This window comes from Cebus imitator, unplaced genomic scaffold, assembly GCF_001604975.1.
Source record: "Cebus imitator isolate Cc_AM_T3 unplaced genomic scaffold, Cebus_imitator-1.0 Scaffold45, whole genome shotgun sequence".
Classification (NCBI taxonomy): Eukaryota; Metazoa; Chordata; class Mammalia; order Primates; family Cebidae; genus Cebus; species Cebus imitator.
In genome coordinates, this window is record NW_016107360.1 from 13399086 (window position 1) to 13422102 (window position 23017).

Here is a 23017-nt window from a genome sequence, read left to right on the forward strand (position 1 = left end):
AGAGCCTATTTGTGGTGACAGCTGGGATCTCTCAGGCGAAGGCCTGAATCTGAGAAATTAGGGCGCTCCATCAATCTACTAATCACTACTTACAAGAGCCTACTGTGTGCCAGGCAGTAAGTTATAAACCTCAGCTTTAAGAAGGTTAAGGGAAGAAGATAATTGTAGGGTTCCCTCTAGCTCTGAAGTTCTGGGAGTATTGTCTTTTAATTCTGGCTTCACCACCGACCAGCTGGGTATCTTGGAGTGAGTTGCTTAACTTCTCCAAGCCTCAATTTGCTCATTTGTAAATGAGCCTGATACTGATAATAAGACCTACTTCATAGAGTGTCTTGGGTATTAAATGAGATAATATGTGTAGAGTATTTAGCACAGGGCCTAGCATTTAATAAATGCTTAATGGGAATAAATTTTACTCCTTCGAGGAATGAAAAGGCATTCATGGGTTCAGAATTTAGGTGCAGACATGAATCCAACAAAGATACAATCCACTTCTTTCATCATGCTAAATTTGATCTTGAATTTTGGGCTCCGTTAAATAAGCATGCGAGTGTTTTCCAGGTTTCAGGCATATTCCTGAATGTTTGGCATGGAAAGATGAGTCAAGATCCTTTTCCTTTATCATTCAGCAGCAGAGACAAACTCACAAACAGCAACCTCTACTCCAGTTTGATAAAACGAATTCTATGGAGGAGAGTGCAGAGGAGAGTGATTGCCTCACTCAAATTAGAGGGGTCAGTGGAAATGTCATAGGAGTTAGGCCTTGAAGGATGAGTAGAATTTTTCTGGAAAGCAGATGGAGGGAAAGACATTTCAGGAAAGAGAAGAGCTTAGGGAAAGGCCTGGAGATGGGTAAGTTCATGGCCTTATTTTGACTTTCTTTCTTGGAACCCTTATCTTTTCCTTTCTGGAAAGTTAGGCTTACAGGCCCATAAGCAGTATCATGCACAGAGCTGCCAGCTCACTCATTGCTGTTGCTGATGTAGGAAGTTTTCTTTCTGTTCAGGTAGCAGTGGGTTTGATGGAACAGCTTAGGAAGCCTTAGGACATGTGGGCAATTGAGCAGTGAAAAAGGAACAGTTGATTCTGTAGCATCCAGCATGGAGAGAGGTGAAGTCAACATGGGTTATACTTCTCGTAAAGGAACAGCTGTTGGAGATTTGGATATGGTTGTGTTTGCAGAGTAAAGATCTAATAATTTGCTCAGCATTAAGGTCAAAGTTATCGGATTTTCCTGAGAATTTGCTCTCACTAGCTGCTGTTGAACTACATCACCCAGGTGTGCCGTTTATTCTATGGTACCAACTGAGACATAAATGAAATAATCAGGTTACAATTAATTTAAAAATACATTTTCTGAGAACGCTTCACAAATTTTCTTCTGGAATATTCAATTATGTGTAAAAGAAATTGCTTTACCTTTGTTTTAATAACTACTAGTAATTAAATTTCACAATCACCTAGATTGGCAGGAAGCTTTGATTACCTTTATTTTAAATCGCAAAATAAAAAAAAAAAGCTCTTATCCTTAAGCATTTAATTCAGCCTGTGGTACTTGGTTATATTCTGAAATAAATATAGGGCCAATTTGCAAAACAGTTTTCTTAATAATCATGGGTTATATTTGCTCTTATAATTGAAATAAGAACTTTTTGCATATTAGCAATATGATTGCCAAATGGCTAATTTCACAGTCCAGAAAAAAATCAACCCAAGCAAATCAATAAAGAAGCTTCAAGATGTTCCCAGTAACTGAAAAAGGTAAAACATTAAATATTAAAGGAACCCCCACGATAAGAAGTTAAGATATGGAAACATAAACATACTGTATTATAAAAATAAAGTTGACACAGACTTAATTAAAATGCAAACAGAAAAAGATAAAAAGTCAGTATTAGGTGCAGTCATCAAAACCTTAATTGGGAAAGGAACATTCCTGAATGGATTGAGGTGTTTATTTCTTTGGATTCTGTGTAACAGGAGTGTTTGCCAGGTAAATCATGCTTTTTTTTTGAGTCACACTGGTGTTGATGTAGAAATGATAAGTAGGAATTTTCATTACTCATTACTGTGGAGTCGTAACCAGTAACATAGCTGTCTTCCGTATTTCTAGATGCAGACAGCAAAACTGAACTACAGTAATTCTGGCAAGACTTATTTATGTCTAACTAGAAATTCTGTGGGTCCAATACTACAAAATAGGGTATCTTATTGAAACAGACATTCTCACTGAGAAGTTTTCTTTTGGACCTTTGGATTTTTCAGAAATTTTCTTCTGGAATATTCAATTATGTGTAAAAAAATTGCTTTGCCTTTGTTTTAATAAATAACTGCTCCATAATTAAATTTCACATCACCTAGATTGGCAGAAAGACTTGATTGCCTTTTTTATTTTAAATCACACATGCACAAATTCCGATTTAAAATATAATCACAAATAACTTGCAAAGCTAAAATAAACTGAGAGAAATTATTCACTCAGATGAGGAACACTAGCCTTTGTTTTTCTCCTGAGCATTCCACACCGTATTTTAACTTATTAGATTTTATTGTCCAGTGTTGCAACTCAGATGAACCAAGCGATACAGAATCTGAGAGGTAAGGAGATTTTTTTCTTAGCATGCTACATATTTGCAATGTTTGACAGGGGGGACTCAGTGATTTGCGTATTTCTGCTGAAATGCTGGTTCTCCCTGCTAACCCATGAAGTGTACTGCTTGACCCTTGTCATTTGGCCAACCTTTGGGGGATGTGAACACCAGGTATTTTCTGTGGCTAGCCTATGCAGGGTTTAACTGGACAGTGTGTTCTGAGAGCTGCCACCTGGGGCCTGGCCTGAGTGTCAGCCTCGCTGAGGGCCATCTGCTGCTCGGCAGGGACTCCCGTTTTTGCACAATGGTGGAAATAACTGGACATTCGGTCTGGAACACCTATACATGAGCGGTGTTATGTTGGAAGGTTTTGGAAGGGTTTTCTGCCGGAAGATCAAGATTCCTGTCAAGGCAGCTACAGAGAAAAAGACATGAACCTAGTGATAGACAGACATATGATTAATAGCATCCCCTATCACCCACCAATCATTTATCTTTTATGAATGTATGTATTCTCATTTCATGGCTTCTGAAATATGTCATTTAATTTTCAAAACAAAATGGCTTCCCCCCCCTTTTTTTCTTTCATCCTTCCCCCTTTCCTCTCCCACTTCTTCCCTCCCTCTGCTCCCTCCTCCATCTACCCACCTTTTCTCCTTCTTCCCTCCCTCATTCTCTCTCTCTCTCTCTCTCTCTCTCTCCCTCCCCCCCACCTTTTGTCTCTTTCTCTTCTCTCATATGTTTTGGTCAGATTTCTATTTAGAGATGTTTTCATGAATCCCACATTTGGTTTTCTTTAGTGTTGATAGTTTGCAAATCCTCTAGGCACCCTCCGGTTTCTCCTTCCCTTTGGCCCATGGGAAAGGAAGCTGGTATTCTGTCTCTCACATGGATTCAGGTTAGGGATCAAGATGGGTACCTGTGTCTCTGGCACAGCCTGGTTGGTGTGACAGAACATACTGATGTGTCTCCAAGCTACTAACAAATGCAGAGGTTTATTTAAAGTCTCCATGGCTAGAGGAAACGGCAGTTAGGTAGGGCCAGGTAGCATGCTCTGCAGAGGGACCTAGGTGGCTGGCCTCTGGGATGTGAAGTTGAAGAACTGGGATGAGTGTGTCATCAAGTGGCCACAGACCTTTCATCTGTGCATTCCGGGAGGGCCAGCTACTAGCTGCTTGTGTAGATAACCTGCTTTTCTCCTCATTGATAATTAATCGTACACCTTTGTGGGGCCAGTCTTTGAATATAGTCTGTATAGTATGGTCTAACTGTAACATTGCCTTGCTTCAACATGTTGGCCTGTCAAAGTCACTCAACCTCAGCCTATTTGTAATGCAGCATAAGGTATTATTTCAAATCAACCAATATTTAAGTCTCCCAAGAAATAAGAGCTGGACTGACTAGACTGAAAGCAAGGAGGGACCTTGGAAGTTGTTTAACAGATTCGAACATTGTATAAGAAAATCAGAGCCCAAGGAACTCAGAAACTGTCTAATGCCACTCAGGTAGCTGACGGCAGAGCTAGAGATGGAACCGTCATCTAGGACCCAAGCTCCTGTGACATTAATGTTCCCCACACCCACTTCCTGCTCATCCTAAAGAGTAGCATCATCCTTAGAGAATTTCTTGTAGGTTACTTTTTTTTTTCTGTCTGGCCTTGTGGAGGCTGTTCTATTTAATTATTTAATACTTTTAAGAAAGAAGTCGTAAAGTGGTTTATATTTTAAATGGGCCTCAGATTGCCAGGCTGTTGTGCCTATAAAGACACAAAGATTTAAGTGGCCTAGGTCTGCCCTAACTGCGTATAACTGTGTTGTCCAGTGTGGTAACTGCTAGCCACATGTGGCTTTTAAAATTTAAATGTAAAAATACTCAGTTACCCTGGGCACATTTCCAGTGCTCAGCAGCACACATGGCTAGTGGCTGCTGTATTGGACTATACAGATACAAAACATTTTTATCATTTTTTTACAGGAAATTCTCTTGGACAGCATTGGTACACTAGGTCAGTATTTCTAAGACAGAGACATAACTAATGTAAAATCAACAAGCTAAAAAGAGAAAATTGGATCTGGTGCGCACTCATTGCTGTGTTTGCTCCTTGTGCTGTTCAGGTTATCTTTCACTAATTTTGCAAGTTGACTTTTTAAAAAAGTAATTTCTTGATAACCTTGAGGAAAACTGTGGAATGACAGCTGGAGGCTGATGTTGGGGAAGGTAATTAAACATGTGGGTACACTGCTCTAGTCCTGAGGTTTGATTCAAGCTTTATTTAAAAAGTGGTTTGTTGTTTCCCTAATGGCAACTCAATTTCTTTTTCAAATAAACCACAGTGAGTTCCAATTTCACCCTCAAAGAGGAAAAAAGTGTCCAGAAAAAAGTTGGACCTTATCATTGTATCTCTTTTAAAAACATCATAAAGAAAACTGACTGTGTGGACTGAGGTTGCTAGTGGTATATAGAAGCCATGTTATTTAAAAGAGATTTTCTGCCAACCTGGCCATCAGCAGCTAGCTAGACGGATTTTTGCTTCTACAAAAGGCCCACATCAGGGGAAAGCAAATGCATTGGTTTTTAGAAAATAAAGTTATCTTTTGGAATTTTGAGTACATTTAATTGGGGAGAAATGCATGCAAATAAGATGCAGGAACGTGACAGTTTCTAAGAAAAGGAAGCAGTTCTTCTTTAACTTCTGTTACCGTCCTCAAGTGCAAGAAAATGGGAAGGTGGAAGGTATCTTTAAAGAGTCAAGTAACTGTCAAGAAAGAGGTGAATGTTGAGGCCATTGGACTCAGAAACTATGGTAAGGCAAAAGACTTACATGTGTGGCTTACTGTTTATTGACATAACTCCGATCATAGATTTAGGGCACTATGAATCACAGAAGCACTTGGGTGATAACCTTACACAGTTCTTTTCACATCAGAGGTCCAGTTCCTGGTTTTTATTGGGTCCTATCATTGCCCTTTGCCCACTCAGTAGGGGCTGGGTATTGTTTTTTTCAAGGAAGTGAAACCTAGTACTTCCTTACTACTTTATGGAATGCCACATGGGCTTTCTTATATGATGTTGCTTCCAAGGAATAAGCATAAGAGACTGTGTTGGGACGGCAAAGAAACAGGAAGTAGGGAGCGTGGCTGTCCCAGTAGACCTCCTCTAGTATCTGTCAGAGGGTGGAGCTGCCTTAGACCTCTAAGGACCTGATTCTCAAGACCTAGACCTGTACTGTCCATGTGATGGCCACACGTGGTTTTCTGAGCCCTTGAAACATGGCTAGTCTGAATTGAGATGTGCTGCAAGTGTAAAATACACATTAGCATTCAAACACTTAGTACAAAGCCAAAAAATATAAAATATCTGATTTATAATTTTTTAAATATTGAATATGTGTTTAGGTGATAGTATTTTGTTTTTATCTAGGCCGGGCGTGGTGGCTCACGCCTATAATCCCAGCACTTTGGGAGGCCAAGGCGGGTGGATCGCCTGAGGTCAGGAGTTTGAGATCAGCCTATCATGGTGAAACTCCGTCTCTACTAAAAATACAAAACTTAGCCAGGTGTGGTGCTGCATGCTTGTAATCCCAGCTATTCGGGAGGGTGAGGCACAAGAATTGCTTGAATCCAGGAGGCAGATGTTGCAGTGAGCTGAGATCCTGCCATTGCACTCCAGCCTGGGCAATAAGAGCAAAACTCTGTCTCAAAAAAAAAAAAAAAAAAAGGCTCTATTAAGCTAAATATATATTTTAAAAATTATTTTTTATTTTTTAAAAATGTGTTTAAGGTAGCTACTATAATATTTGAAATTACATACATGGCTTATGTTATATGTTATATTTGTATTGGGCAGCTCTGGTCTGGATGACTCCAGTGAGAATGTTCTAGCCTTGATCGCAGAATCTGCCATAGAAAACCTGCTGCTACACTGCTCGGTGGCTGTAGCCCCATCTGCTTACCTTCCATTCACCAAGGCAGAAACTTACCAACGCAGCTCAGCCCTGATTCTCGGGTCCCTGTTTGGTTTTAGTCCCAGACATTGGGAGATGTCCTTAATTTTTGTGAATCTTTACAGTGATTTTCCATTGAAGTTCTATAAAGAGGAACAGGTTGGGATATTTGTCAGATTCTTGTTTAGACAGATTTTTTGTTTTGTTTTGTTTTGGCTTCAGTGTATTCTAGGCTTCACATATTTTCGTTAGGTTTATGTACACCCCTCTTTCCAAAGAAAGCCTGCAATGCCATGAAGCTGGAAAGAGAAGCTGAGGAAACAAAGCACACATTTTTCTATGTGTGTAGAAAACTCTTGTCTGATAGCCTTTGTACCACGATTCCCTGCTACAGATAAGTATGTGTGTTTACACACATGCACACACATGTGTGTGTCTGTATGTGTGTTTGTGTTTATGTATACACAGAAAGTGGAGGTGGATTGGGTTCCAAACACAAGTTATTTCTTACCACATTTATATCACATATAAGTTAATATCAAGGGAAATGGTAAATCAGGCCTAGCATTACTTTTAGCAACAAAATAATTCACTTGGGATTATGCTAATGATATGTAGATATTAATACGCATAATTTGGCTGCCTAATATTGATTTAACTTGTTCATTTCAATTCTCTTTATGAAAAAAAAAATTAGCCATTTTGTTTTACAGTGCTTGTCCTCAGAGACAGTGAGATCCAGTAAATCATACTAATTACTAAATTACCAAATGCTTGTTTGGTAAATAATACATTTTGCTGACTTTCATATGCACAGAGAGCACTATTCTCTTTCAGTATATACCCTTGGAGTTGTTAATTTCTGGTAGGGTGCCTGGTTAGCTCTAGCCAACTATCCTCTCTGGATCTCCCTCATGATCAGTGCCTAGGGTTGAAGATACACCAGGGCTCAGAAGTTTTTGTTCCATGTGATGTCACTACACCCTAGCGTTGAACTTTGGTCTCAGGAGAGCCCAGGTCCTATGCTTGCTTGAAGCCACCAAACAAATCCACATGCCTTTTTTCAGAATATGAATTCTTCAGAGGAAAAAGCAATTGACAGAAGCTTTGTAAATGCTCCTGAAATAATTAATATGAGATTAAGATTAGGAATAGAATTACCGCAAATCTTAGGCAATTACACATGTATGACATGATTTTGAGTTAGACGATGTCATTTGGCTTAAGAACATAGTAATTGCCACAGTACTTATTTGGTTCTGTATTCTAAAGTAATAGCATGAAGGGTATTTTGTAAAAATGCACAACAGCCTTTCAGGGAGGAGATGCCCTGCAGACATCTGACTTTTCATAAATAGCTGAGTGTAAAGCTGTCATTCAGGAGTTAATGTAAATGTATCTGAATCCATCTGTAGTTTTAGCTTGTGCTCCTTCTTATAGCAATGAGTTTCAGTGGTTTACTACCTATAGAACAGATGCTGTTTCTTCCTATTGCTTTAAATTTAACTCTCTGAAACTTGTTTTTAGCATCTATGTTTGGGTTTTGTGAATTAATGTGGGTTCACTTGAACCACAGACTCCAAGGGTGGCATTGTGTTACAAGCATTGGGAAGTTGAGGATCTGGTCCAAACACCAGCACCAACTAGTCTCAGAGTTTCTATCTTTTAATCCGTAAAATGGGCTAATAACACTCGATGTTAGAATCAAATGTGTGAATGTCTGTGAAGAAAACTTGAAAATCTGTGAACCAAACATAAAAATTCCTGATCTTATGAAGCTCATGTTCTAATAACATACACCACAGTTTCCTTTCCTGAGTGATAAGTGCTCACTCAGAGATCATGATCTTCTAAGATAACTGGAAAAGTTTCTCCTAAATACCTTACTTTGCCCTTCTTCATAAGCCTTTCAAATCCTTGCCGTGTAATCGTGCCAATGCAGGATTTCTCTACTCTGTCCAATGTGTGTCCTGCAGTCCCAACATTTTAAATTAGCTCAGTCAATCCAAGGAATATCACTGCTACACGTTCCCATCCAGAGGAATGGTTCTTTTTTAGGTAAAAAAAACTTATACACATTTTAGGTAAGATGCAATATATACAAGAGAATATCAGTAATGGGCATCAAGTTATGAAGCATAGCCACATAATTACTAGGAAAGCCACCACCCAGTTTAGGAACATTGCCTAGCTTTGCATCTTCCTCTGTATTCTTCTCTCTTTCCTTCCCCATCTTATTTCATTCCCTCTTTCCAAAGGTAACCACTGCTCTGACTTTTCAGCTTATTCCTTTGCTTTTCTTTTTGAAATGATTTTATCATGGATCACTAAAATACCTGCTTCACAGGGGCAGCTATTTTTGTTTGGTTTACTGCTGGATTTTTGGTGCCTAGCAGTGCCTGGCATGTCCAGGCACTCAGTAACGGTCATAGGAGTGCAAATGTGGCCCCTTCTTTATCTTTTGTATGTAAATCAGTTCTGCAAGGACCCTGTCACCAGTTTACCTTAGCCACATGCCTTCAATAGCTTTTAGAATTTTTTTTCTGCCCCAGATGCAGAGTCTCGCTGTGTCCCCCAGGCTGGAGTGCAGTGGCATGATCTCGGCTCACTGCAATGTCCGCCTCCTGGGTTCAAGGGATTCTCCTGCCTCAGCCTCCCAAGTAGCTGTGATCATAGGTGTATGCCACCACACCCAGTCAGTGTTTATGTTTTAGTGGAGATGAGGTTTCACCATTTTGTCCAGGTTAGTCTTGAACTCCTGACCTCATGATCCACCCACCTTGGCCTCCTAAAGTGCTGGGATTACAGGTGTGAGCCACTGCGCCCAGCCTAGAAATTTTATTTTTAACTTACTAATTTTATTTTTAACTTACTTGCAACAGGAGACCCTGAGCAGAAGCACATGAATGTGTCTGAATGAGGACTTTTTACCTTGATTTGTGGTTCACGAGCACATTGCAGGAGTGAGTAGTGAATACTGAAGAAACAAGTGATAAAGCTAGAGTTCAACATGGAGAGCTACAGGGAAAGGTTGTTTTTTTGTTTGTTTTTTTTGAGACAAAGTCTTGCTCAGTCACCAGGTACCAGGCTGGAGTGCAATGGTGTGATCTTGGCTCACTGCAACTCCGCCTCCCGGGTTCAAGCAATTCTCCTGCCTCAGCCTCCTGAGTAGCTGGGACTACAGGTGCGCGCCACCACACCCAGCTAATTTTTGTATTTTTTAGTAGAGAAGGGGTTTCACCGTGTTGGCCAGGAGGGTTTTGATCTCTTGACCTTGTGATCTGCCCGCCTCGGCCTCCCAAAGTGCTGGGATTACAGGCATGAGCCACCACGCCTGGCCAGGGAAAGTTTTAAAAAGTGATCCTGTGTACATGCTACAGCAGGGATGAACCTGGAAAACAGTATGTTAAGTGAAGAAGTGAGAGACTGCATACTGTATGATTCCACGCATATGAAACACTCAAGATAGGGAAATCCTAGAGACAAAAAGTAGATGAGCTGTCCCCTGCAGCTGAGAGATTTGGAGTAGAATAGGGAGTGACTGCTAATAGATATGAGTTTTCTTTTTGCCGTAATGAAATTGTTCTAAATTTGGTTGTGGTAATAGTTAATAGTTACACCACTATCTGTGAATGAACTAAAAGTCATTGAATTGTTTGCTTTTAAACAGGTCAATTGTAGGGTGTGTGGTTTACTTCTCAATAAAGCCATTATTTTAAGAAGGCAAAGAAATTGATGCATGAAAGAGAAGGTGAAATAGTCATAAGGTGAGCAGCCAGAAGAAAACCCGTAGGTCAAGTCCTTCCTGGACAGGATGCTTGTAATCAGATGGGAGACATTTCAATCCATATCCACTGAAATGTGGTGAACACATGGGATGCCCCTTCTCTTTCCATTTTCATTTCCACATTCATCTTTTTCTGCAACCAGCCCCTGACCTTCTCAGATAGTTCCATAGAGAATTCCTCTCTGGGGCTGGTTAGCTCAGCCTCCACTAGAGAAATGCCTCCCTTCGCTCCTATCCCTGAAAGGCCATGGCACCCTCCTTTTCACTGAAGAAGGAGGGAGAGCAGCAGGTCCTCTCTGCTGTTGCTGGGCAAAGCAATTGGTGCATTTCTCATGACTAGTTAATTAGATTTTTATCCAGCTTTTTAAACCCTGGGCACAACTCTATGACCTCAAAGTACAGTGTGAATCATCCAGGAACCAAGTTTCCCTACTGTGTGCCTGATGCTCCCGAATATTATTCGTGCATTGATGCATCTGTGGCTGCCTCCATATGCCCCCACTAGATGGATGCTCGTACAGACGTTTCCAAGGATATCATCTGCTGGCTCTTTTGTTGTTTCTAATGAAAGAGCCGACACCCTTTGATCACAACAGATCACCATATTGTACTAGAAAGACTTTGCTGGAAAGACTAACGTATTACATGCTTGTAGCTGTCACAGAGGTTCTGATAATATTTACTTTTACCTCAAACAAGTAAAGAAAAAAATGTGTTTGATCAGATCACATAGAAAATGAGTGATTATAAATAGGAAAATTTCCAGAACCATATATTGTTCACTATAATGGACCTAGCTCATGAGCATTTTTTAACACTTGCTGGTTTTGAGTGCTAGCTTGTTGCAAAAGTCCTCTTCTTCCTCCAAAGTACGGAGACTCCTCTAGGTAGATATACGTTGTTAATTGGAGGAAGATTGGCCCTAGCCTGGAGCTGATGGAGGTAAAGACTGATATCTTTGGGGAACTGAGTCCCTGGGTAGCTATTTTCTTGGGCAGGCTTCAGTATCCAATGGCCCGCGTGAATTTATAGGATGGCTGGCTCCCCTTCAAGTTGGTCATGGCCTTTGCTCCTTTTTTCCGTAGGGAACTGACACAGCCACCCCCACCAAATATAAATAAATGCCCATTCATGGGAGTGTGAAGACAAAGCAAGTACTGGAACTTCTTCCTTAAGATCTCATTCAGAGTGTTTTCCTGGCAACCCCTAGAGGAAGTGGGCACGGGCCACAGTGGCTCTGTTGTTCTGGGTCCTCCCTCAGGTGAAATCTGGCTGCCCTGGGCCACCTAGGACAGCAGCACATGTGGGGGTGGTATTGTGCCTTGCGCTGGCCTCTGCAGCCCCCCTGACATCTCACATTTTAGACTTTGTTCCTCCTGCTTTCTAATGTCACAGGCTAAGCCATCTCTAACAAAAGACTCACTGTTCCTGGGACCTGCTGTTCACGCAAACGTTTCTCTTGCTAACACCAACATGTAATCACACATTCACACCTTCTCACATCCTGACCAGACCATTCCAGGATGCAATTATTGTAAGGGTTAGGACGTTTCAGCCGCTAATACAGAAAACTCTAAGAAGTGCTGAGGTACCATGGTTGTAGACACTGCAGTATCTAGCTCTGTCTGCTTCTCTCAGCTCTGCCCTCTTGGTTGGGGGATCTTTCCCTCAGACTGACTGTCTTTACAGTGTCAAGATGACAACAGCAGTCCCCTGGCATAGTATCTAGAAACAGAGACGGGGAAATCTCTTCCTCCTGGCCCTGTGGAAGAGAAGAAAGACTTTCTCAGACACACCTGCCCCCCTCCCACCCACCAGCAAGGTTCCCTTTGCCTCATTGGCCACAGTTTTGTCACATGCTTACATGTGAACCAATCACGGGCAAGGGAATAGGATTACCCTGATGCACTTAGTCCAGTTGTGACCCCCTTCCTGGAGCACAGATGGACTAGCCTCTCCTGAAGGAGTGAAGAGGCCTGAACAGAACAGGGTTCTGTTAAGGGGGAAGAGGGAACCAAGAGCATCTGCCATAATTATGTCATAAATGTCCTCAGCCCTTAGAACCTCTAAGGTCACCAACAAAACACTGAGAGTTCCAAAATACATGGCCTCTCATGGTCAAAAAGCTTATTATAGTCTTACTTGAGAAACAAGCAATTAGTGTAACTATTCATTTTGTAAAAATATCACTCCCTGAAAAATGTTCTGCTACGCCACTACGTTAACATGACTGACAACTCATGTGTTGTTTTCACTTGTTACTGCTCTATGGTTTGAAGCACTTTGTTTTGTGGTTATGAAAATATATAAATCCATTAATTCAAAACTGGTTAGGGTCTTTAGCTCTAATGAGAAGTAGGACAGTGAGGGCTGAAGGTTTAGATTCGTGACAGGCTTTAACATCCCTGGGCCTGATGTAAGTTGGAACTATATTATTAGAAAGGCGGAGAATCATAGCAGATGAGTCAACCCACCGCCAGTTGCTATAGGAGGGAATTTTTAAGGCTTTGATTTATGAGAAATCGTGATCATTAGCAGCTCTGTTTTTAAAACAGATTCCTGCAAATTGTCAAGTCCAGTGGAATAAATGTATTGGTGCCTAATTGGAGAAATAATTTCAGGTTATTCCCAAGGAAGAGGGAACAGGCAGAGGCTTTTGGAGTAGATTCCTGTTTTGCATTGTTATGATGGGCCAGGGTGTGTAAAGATCAGTGGATGAGGAGTCATGTGACCTAAATCTACGCTCATTCTGTCTCAGCATTTACTTTTTGTGTGTCCAGGGGCAAATTACATTATCATTTTGTGACTTTGATGCTCATCCGTAGAATTATTAGTTTTGCCCAGATCATCTCTCAGAGTCTTAAAAATTTTATGATTTTTCTGATTCTGCCTATTTCCTCTTGCCAATTTATGGTGCCTTGGTGGTCCCCCAAGGAAACAACGCTGTTGTATGTAAATCAGTTACACCCTCATACACACATATTTCAAATAGCAATTACCAGTCGCATCATTTGTTCCAGGCACCGAGCCTGTAAGACATGAGGACTGTTGGGTGTCTGTTGTTGGGTACTATACTTGCTTTTCAGTCTTTACTCTTAGTAAGCCCAGAGGTAGTCCAAGTATGCTCCAGGGCAGTATCATACAAGCCTTTTGAAACGTGACCTACACTATGAAACCCAGCACACACACGCAACCCACACTCACCATGCACACATTCATAATTCATTCAATATGTCCTGATTTACCATGTTCTAGATTTTAGAGGTACTGCAATGAACGAAACAGACAAAAATTCTGGACTCCGTGGAATTTCTAAATACAGACAGATAGTAAACCAAAGGAACTATATATAATTTGTATATATAAATGTGTATCTTTTATATATAATTATATCTATTTATATGGTGTATTAGAGGGTGATAAGTTCTACAGAGAAAAATAAAGCAGGAAGATAGGAAATGCTGGGCGTAAGGGGGTCTGTATTCTAAGTTGAGTGGTCAGAGGAGGCTTTACTGAGAAGGTGGCACTTGATGGAGAGGGAGCCAGTCATGCAGACATTTGGAGAAAGAGCATTCCAGACAGAAGGAACAGCAGTTGCAGAGTCCCAATGTGGAAGTGTGCCTGGTATGTTCCAGGAACAGAAACCAGGCCAGTGGAGTGAGAAGCGGGTAAGCAGGATGACAGGGAGGAGGAGGCAGATCATGGAAGGCCTCGTAGGCCACTGTAAGGGCTTCAGCTTTTACACTGAGTAAGATAGGTTGTCCCTGGAGGGTTCCAGAAGACAGTGGCATGATCTGACTTAGGTTTATTTATTTATTTATTTTGAGACGGAGTCTTGCTCTTGTCACCCAGGCTGGAGTGCAGTGATGCGATCTGGGCTCACTGCAACCTCTGCCTCCCAGGTTCAAGTGATCCTCCCACCTCAGCCTCTTGAGTAGCTGGGATTATAGGTGCCTGCCACCATGCCCAGCTTTTTTTAATTTTTATTTTTTATTTTTAGTAGAGACAGGGTTTCACCATGTTAGCCAATCTGGTCTTGAACTCCTGGCCTCGGGTGATCCACCTGCCTCGACCTCCCAAAGTGCTGGAATTACAGGTATGAGCCACTGCACCTGGCTGATCTGACTTAGATTTTAACAGACCCACTTTGACTATTATGTTGAGAGTAGACTAAACAGAAATGCTCATGGTGCGCACGCACACAGACACGTTCCACAAAGAGAGTTCATCCAGTATGTGTGATATGCCCTGATCCTGTCTTTTCTACTGTATTTCTAGTCATTTATCTAAAACTTCTCAGGGCCCACAAGTTGACTTCTGGATCTACTATAGAGTGGTGACTGGCACTTTGGAAAACAGATTAGAAATGGGCCTAGAACTCCAATAATGTACCAGATTCAGTTAGCCTGCTCCAGGCATGGTTGTGGTATACAGAACACTCTATAGGCCCCATAGTATTATTTAGTAATGTTCAAGCAGCCTTTGTTGATTTTTTTAACTTGCCACACCGAGTAGCACTATTTTATTGCATGATCATTTAAAAAGTTTCATCTTTCCCTACATATCCAGCTGGCTTTTATTACAAATGTAGATTTTAATAACTTTTTATAAAGAACATTTCAAATATATTTAAAGTAAAGAGAAAAGTATAATGAACCTCTTACCATCCAGCTTCAACAATGATTGCATCATGGGCTGGTTTTACCTTCACTCCACTGCATACCCAGGATTATTTTGAAGCAAATCCCAGGCTTGGCATCATTTCATCTGTAAATATTTCACATAGTAGCTCTAAAAGAGAGGGACTCTTTTTTACTTTTTTTTTTTTTTAAAGGAATACTGCATTACCGTAATCTTTGTGCATACATTCACACAAGCAATAATTGCCCTTTTAAGTTTGATCAGCAGTATCTTTATTCATTAGCCTCAGAAGGGAAACACAAGTGACCTTAATGGAATGAAGCTGTGGTCATGCTTTCTCCCTCCTGATTCCAAGGATGGTGTTTTCGGATGCTGCTAAAGCCCCCTGGTAAAGAAATGTGAGTCAGTTTGATCCTATTTCCCTTTTAAGACTTCTATTTATGCTCAAATATGGCCTCTTTTTCTGTGGCTCTTGAGTAATCACCAGCAAACACCTAGAGTCAGGCCCTAGGTCTTAGTCGTGTCCCACCACAGTGACTTAGCATGGTTCCTGGCATCCGGCAGCAGCCGTCACATTTTCGTTAATGTTTTACTTATTTTGCTATGCAGATGCTGGTGTACCCTCGCCCTAGTCCTCTGGCCCATCATTCCCTTTTATTCATATGTTGCAACCTCATTAAAATCTGGCTTTTCTAGGAAGCCTTATCTCTACCAAGATGGAAAGCCTTTGTGGATGAGTATCAACTCTTTGATAGGCACCTTCAAGTTAATCTCAGCTCTTACAGAATTGGTTCTGTTCCATGAATTTATGATCCTTAGTCAATGTCGTGATGCTCATCGTCCTGTGGTCTCTTTCCTAATCTCCACCAACAGTTTATTGGCCAAAAACTAACTGATCTAGGCTACATTACTGAAAATTTTGTCATTTCTGAAGTTGATTAATAGTCATGATTTCAGGCGGAGGTGGGAAATATTTTTACAGTTGAATGTATGTTATATAGGAACCTACCATTGTATGTCCCTTACTTAGTTAATTACGCAAATATTTTATCTATGAAACTTGGCAGGGAGATGGCAATAACCTGAACCTTACTTTTCTCCTTGTTTCTTTCTCATTTCTCTTTCATAAAGCGTGGGTGCCAGCCACCATGCTTGGCTTTGAGGATGTAAAGAGTTAGGTAGCAGTCTGCTTGTAACTCTTTAGTCAGTCTCTTCTCGGTGGACTGTCACTCCAGAAAGGGAAGGATCCTTGGGTCACCACTACTAGCAGAGAAGACTGCCACATCAGAGCTTCTTAGAAACTTTTTTTTTTTTTTTTTGGATGAATGACTGAATAAATGGAGACATGAACTTCACTGGAAAGGAGCTCACAGTACAAAGTTTGAGAGTGAATCTGGACTTCATGAAACTCTGCAGAAATTTTGAAGTCATTAACAATTAAATATTTTAGTTTATACTCTTCCCTCAAGTCGTTACTCAGTCTGAGATTTTTGATTTTTGTGCCTTCTCATAGATGCCAGCAGAAGTTCTGCCTGGGGTTTCTTACAGTGGCACAGGTACAGCCCCTAGACAGAAAACAAGGCTGAGGCTGTCCTCTGCATTTGGTCCATTTTTTTCCTGGAGTATGTGGTTCTAGCTACTTGAGGCACTCCCAACTTCTCATTCTTTCTACTTCTGTAAATGTCACGGTCTTGGGAGGCCTCCCGGAGGTCCCCATTAGGCATCTTACTTAGCCGGGAGCCAGGCCTGTAGTTGTAACGTCTGAATACCAGGAAAGCATTTTTAAAATCAGCACACTCATCTGTTTCCTAAGGTGTTTTCTTCTGAGTTGCAATTTTATGTTTCGTGCGAGGAGACATTTACTTCTGGTTCAACAGGAATTAAAAGTACTTGTTGCTATGTCATTCCAGAGCAAGGATTTGCTTCTGCTGGAAAGTTAGGTCTCTAGTGTGTGAGTATGTGTGAATGTGTGTGTATGTCTTTGTGGGATGTCACACATAAGTGTATGTCTAATAAGGCAGATTCAGTTTCTCAGGGAAAGAAAATGTTCAAAAGACCATAACCTATGGGGCAAAGTTTTAGCTACTGTCTTTTCTTTTGGTTTTAAATTATGCACTCCTTTTCCTTAAGTGACTGATTTTGAATATGAACGCGCTCTTTTTAAGAGTGGAAATGATATCACTTAACGTTTAAATAGTTATATATAATTAATCTTATTATGTAAGCCAATTTCTCAAAATCCCCAGGTGAAGTTTGTAACTAAGCCTAAGTAACTCTCCAGGTGTATTGACTGACAAGCCGTATAGTAGAAATATCAGAGAAGCAGCTATTGTTGAGAGAGGCTGGAGCTTCTTTTTTTTAGTGTACGTTTTCATTGCTGAAAGAGTCCTTGTAGATTTTCCTCAAAATTAAAAAAGCCAGAGGAAGAGGAAATTACAATTAATAGCCTAAAAATTCCAATTAATCTCTCAAATAGTGATTAATTTCCAGAGACACGGAGACTCTGCAGTATATCTGAGAGGAAGGAAAAGACAATTAGGGTTGGGGAAATTGGTAGAGGACACTCGGGTAGGTGGAAATCCCACCAGGATTGCAAACTGCACTAGGATTGAGATAATTGACAAGGTTGGAAGCTTGCCAAAAACTATATCAAGTCTATGTCTTCCTAATAGGCAAATGTGCCCATTTTGAAACCCACTGGCCATATTTCCTAAAACTGTCTATTATCACTTGGTGCAAATCTTCAAATAAGATCCATTATCAAATTACATTTCTTTCTTTGTCGCTTTTTAGCTTAGTATTCTGCTAAGGTTTTGGCCTCTGCCCTTCTTCCTGCTTCCTGTCACGTTGGGGCTGAGCTCTTCTCTCTGCCCCAGTCAGCCTCTCAGTGAGCTAGCTCAGATCTATGTTGATTTAAGATAGCGGATGCTTTAAATTTCTGAAACCTCTGATCTAGCTTGGAAATCACAAGGACCAAAATGATATTATCACCAAAAAAAATGATACTATCATTTTTTTCTTCTATAAAGGTAAAATAATACTGTGGCAATTTTTTAGTGCAGAGTGTTGAGCCTCAAATGAATCAGAATGAAGAGGAAATTTATACTTATGAAACGAGAATGCTATGTTTGCATGGTTGAGTGAACTTTGTCTTAGGCAGTTTGGAACTTATTTGTATGTACCTGAAGTTTTAACTACACGGTAATGAAGATGGTATTAAGCTTTTACAGGAGTACAGCTTTTAATCTGCTCTTTCTCCCCAGCATACTAACAGTACTTATTAGGAGAAAAAAACCTCCAGAGAGTCAGAATAAATATTATAGTCCTTTGAACATCTAAATACATGCAGCCTTTTACAGAAATAATGTAAGCGAACTAACCATTCACGGTCAGCTGGAAAACTTAACTTTCAGAGGGATTTGACCAGCTATACTGACCTAGAAAACTAAATAAGCAGTTTGGAAAATCTGGTTTGTGCATATAATTATTTTTATATTATCTCAGGCTGTGCCTTGCATTGAGTAAACCACAGTAGTTATCTGACCTATTGCTCTACCACTGCCATTGCTTCAACACAGTAATTATGTAAGACTCAGCATGTTTTTAACTAACTAAATGCATGCGGGACATTCCTTAACTTCAGCAGCCTATCTGGAGACCACTCAAGGGCTGTTTATCAGTCTTTCAGTTTGAATGGAAAAAAAACCCTTAAAATCATGACCTGCGTTAACGTGTAAACTTCGAAGGCTGTTGTGGATATATTTAATACCAGCACTTGGCACTTTTGTTAGCCAAAAGTGTCTTGAAGATTCTGATGTATCAAATATTTCTAGTTAAAATAGAAAATTAATCTTCATGAAGAAAGAACCCTAACAGTGCTTTTTTATTTGAATACAAATATTTAGTTGGGATATAGGTTATAGGATGTCTTTAAGGCCCCAAAGTCCTTTGGGTTTACTCTTTTTAATTCTAGTTCTTCCTGCAGTAGCTTGGAGCAAATAAAAGCGATTTCCTTTAACATGTACACGTGCTCCTAAGGATATCTGAATAAAAGATACGTATCTGATAATTTGCCATCTCAGCATCATCCCTTGGGCAGCCGGTTGGAAGGCAGTTTAATCTGAATGTGAACTAATGCTTACACGCAAGGAAGCGTATGTCTCTTCCTGAATTTGAAGGAACTGGCAATAAAGTAGTTTCACCAGGATTCCCTGGATGGGTTATCATCCTGATGAGCTAGCATTGCAATCAGCTGACATGCATTTTCTTAAAACATGAAATTGACTGGTAGAGTTCAGATATTAATAAAACTAGTTTAAGCCTGTAGTTTTAACCCTTTTCATCTTACATTCAAAAAAAGACAGTTAAAAAGATACCATGAATTGGAAGTAATTACAAAGCTGTAAAGGGCGGATATTAGCCTCATTAGGGATTGTGATGTCCCCTCCCACCCATCCCCCAGTCCTCACCTTCCACTCCCTTGCTTGCCAGCATAACTCTCTTTTCACATGTAACTGTAAATACCAGACAGCAGAAGTCATGCCTCATGAAGGTAGGCATGTGGAGTGGTGGAATTATACAATATCTGTGTTAAAAGGTTATATCCTAGTAAGATACACATTTTAAAGTTGGGTTCTAATACAGACAAGAGGTTTAGGCTGTTTTAAATGTGACTGGCTCTGTCAAAGGCTGATCCAATGCTTATTAATCCTGACTCACAAGGGGTGGGTTTTGAAAACAGTGGCCGGGGGCTGCATTCAAGACCTGAAAAAGTAGACTCTCCTCAAGCTAAGGCCAAATTATACTCAAGTGTAGCAAGGTAATGAAAGAAACACTCACTGTTTCCCACCACTGTGTAGTAAGCTGTTTAGAAACATTGTTTAGGAAAGGTTACAATTACTAATTTAAAAAGGACTGACATAAGTCGAACATGTATTTTCTAATCTTTAGAATAATCATTAAAATAATAAAATAAGTTCAATTGAAATGCTAATAAGGGAGAAAATAATTTAAAAGACAACTTGATTGACTAAAAAGAAAGTAAAAAGAAGTACAGGAACAAGGAATAGGTGTGATAAATGGAAAACAAATTAAAATTGTAGACTTATAAGAAACTATAGCAGTAATTATATTAAGTATAAGTGGTTTCAACATTCCTATTAAAAGATTGCCAGATTGGGTACAGATAACCAATTGTAGTAAGTTTAAATATAGTAGGTTTTAAGATACTTTACTAAGTTTAACATTTAAGATACACTATGTAGACTGAGAAAGATTGAAAGTAAAATGTTAGAGATTGATATACCATGCAAAAATTAACTAAAAGCTATAACTATATTAATATCAGACAAAGTAGACTTTAATGCAAAAATTACCGCTAGAGATAAAGAGGGATATCTGTTAATGATAAAAGGAAGTTGACCAGACGGGGTGGCTCATGCCTGTAATCCCAGCACTTTGGGAGGCCAAGGTGGGCAGATCACGAGGTCGGGAGATCAAGACCATACTGGCTAACATGGTGAAAACCCATCTCTACTAAAAATACAAAAACTTAGCTGGACATGGTGGCATGCACCTGTAGTCCCAGGTATTCGGGAGGCTGATATAGGAGAATCGCTTGAACCTGGCAGGTGGAGGTTGCAGTGAGCTGAGATCGCGCCATTGCACTCCAGCCTGGGTAACAAGAGTGAAACTCTGTCCTCAAAAAAAAAAAAAAAAAAGTTACACCAATCTTAAATTTGTAGGCACTGGACACATCTTCAAATTTTGTATAGCAAACAGGCAAAACTCAAGGGATAAATAGACAAATCCAAAAATCATTATTGGAAAATAATTTTAGGAAGATGACAGTCAACAAAGAAATTGAAAAATATGATTAAACAACTTTACCTGGTTGATGAATATACAGTATTTCATCCAACAGCTACATTCTTTTCAAATGTATACGGGTCCTTCTTATAAGTGCTCATGGGACAGTTAACAACATAGAATTTATCTTGGCCATAAATTATGTGTCAATAAATATCAGTGGACTAGAATTACTGTACATATTCTGAGAAGTATAAAATTAGGATTCAAAAATAGATACCTATGAGATTTTCAAATGTTTGTAAATTAGCGAAAGTGTTTCTAAATAACATGTGCAAGAAAAAATTATAAATGGGAAAATATGTTGAGGTAAGTGTGAAGATTATGAAAATGCAATATGTAAAAGCTTGTGAGATGGAAACTAAACCAATACTTACAGGGAAATTTATATTTTTAGTATGTATGTAGTAGAAAAAAGGAAATGTTGAAAGTAAATGATTCAAACCTCCAACTCAAACTAGAAAATAATCAGCAAATTAAATCCAAATATGGTAATCACTTGAAGCTGGGAGATGGAGGTTGCAGTGAGCCAAGATCACACCACACCGCTGCACTTTGGCCTGGGCCGCCACAGAGGGAGATCTTATCTCAAAATAAATAAATAAATAAAAATAATTAAGAAAAAAGATAAGAAGACAAAAAGCAAAAATAAGCAGAAATTATAGAAGTAGAAAAAGATATACAATATTTTAAAATTAACACAACTGTGATTTTTTTGACAAGATTAATATTGGTAAATCTTTAGTAAACCAATCAAGGAAAAAAAAAGAGAAAAGACAAATTAGGAATTTCAGAAAAAAAAAAGGTATCACCACTACATGTCATAGAGATCAAAAAGATAGTAAGATATTATAATCAATTATATGTCAATAAATTTGACATCTTAGATAAAATTGACACCTTTCTGTAAAAATACAACTTAACAAAATGGACATAAATTGAAGCTACAATTAAATGCCTTCCCTGAAATTTAGTTTCAGACCCATATTGCTTTAGTAATAAATTCTTCCACATATTTAAGGAAGAAATAATGCCAATCTTACAAAAACTCTTATAGAAAATAGAAAAAGATGAAACATTTCTTAACTTGTGTGAAATCAACCTAACCCAAGTTTGATAAGAACTTTCTAGTAAAGAAAATCACCAGCCAGTATCTTTCATGAATCTTAAAATATTTGTTTAGCAAATCAAGTTCAGAGATAAATAAAAGAATATGTCATGCTCAAAAGGGATTTATTTTAGGAATTTATGGTTAATTTAACATTTAAAAACCAGTCGGCCTGGTGCAGTGGCTCACTCCCGGCACTTTGGGAGGCCGAGGCGGGTGGATCACAAGGTCAGGAGTTCAAAACCACCCTGGCCAACATGGAGAAACCCCATGTCTGCTAAAGATATAAAAATTAGTCAGGTGTGGTGGTTTGCACCTGTAATCCCAGCTACTCAGGAGGCTGAGGCAGGAGAATCTCTTGAACCCAGTAGGTGGAGGTTGCAGTGAGACAAGACCGGGCCATTGCACTCCAGCCTAGGCAACAGAGTGAGACTCCATCTCAAAAATAAATAAATAAATAAATAAATAAAAATAAATCAAAGCCTCATTAAAAGAATCAGAGGAAAATTATGTCATTATTTCAGTAGATAAAGAAAACTAATTTGATTCAACACTTGCTTATAATAAAAATTCTCAACAAACTAATAGAAGGGAATTTCCTTGATGTTATGTAACCTCATACTTAATGATAAAGTAATAAATGATTTCTCTCTGAGTTTGGGAACAAGGAAAGAGTGTTCACTATCACCAACTGTCAATTTTAACCAATGCAATAAGCCAAGAAAAAATTATGATGAAGATTGAAAAGGATGAAGTAAAACTGTTTGCCACAAATGATATAATTATATACATAGAAAATATAAAATTATCTACAAAATTATTGAAAATAATGTGACTTTAACAAGAATGCTGGAGGCAAGGTCAGTGTAAAAAAAATCAACTCTCTCTATACTAACAACAAATAAATACAAAATGAAATTTTAAACTGTTTATAGTAATGTTAAAAAATCAAGTACCTAGCAGCAAATCTTTTTTTTTTTCATTCAGCTTTTAAGTTCCATGGTACATGTGTAGGATGTGTAGGTTTGTTACATAGGTAAATGTGTGTCGTGGTGGTTTGCGGCACAGATCAACCAATC

General features: G+C 39.3%; 1 protein-coding gene and 1 long non-coding RNA gene across 3 annotated transcripts in view; one reads left to right on the forward strand and one right to left on the reverse strand.

Annotated features, from left to right (window-relative positions):
- The window catches only part of CHN2 (chimerin 2), a 313846-nt gene that overhangs the window by 2407 nt on the left and 288422 nt on the right, over positions 1–23017 (forward strand). The window lies entirely within an intron of this gene.
- Positions 1920–16773, reverse strand: LOC108303289. The gene is made up of 4 exons (XR_001824766.2): positions 15270–16773; positions 14986–15112; positions 6571–6677; positions 1920–2994 (listed from the first exon to the last, which is right to left on the reverse strand). It is a non-coding gene; the product is annotated as an uncharacterized LOC108303289 (long non-coding RNA).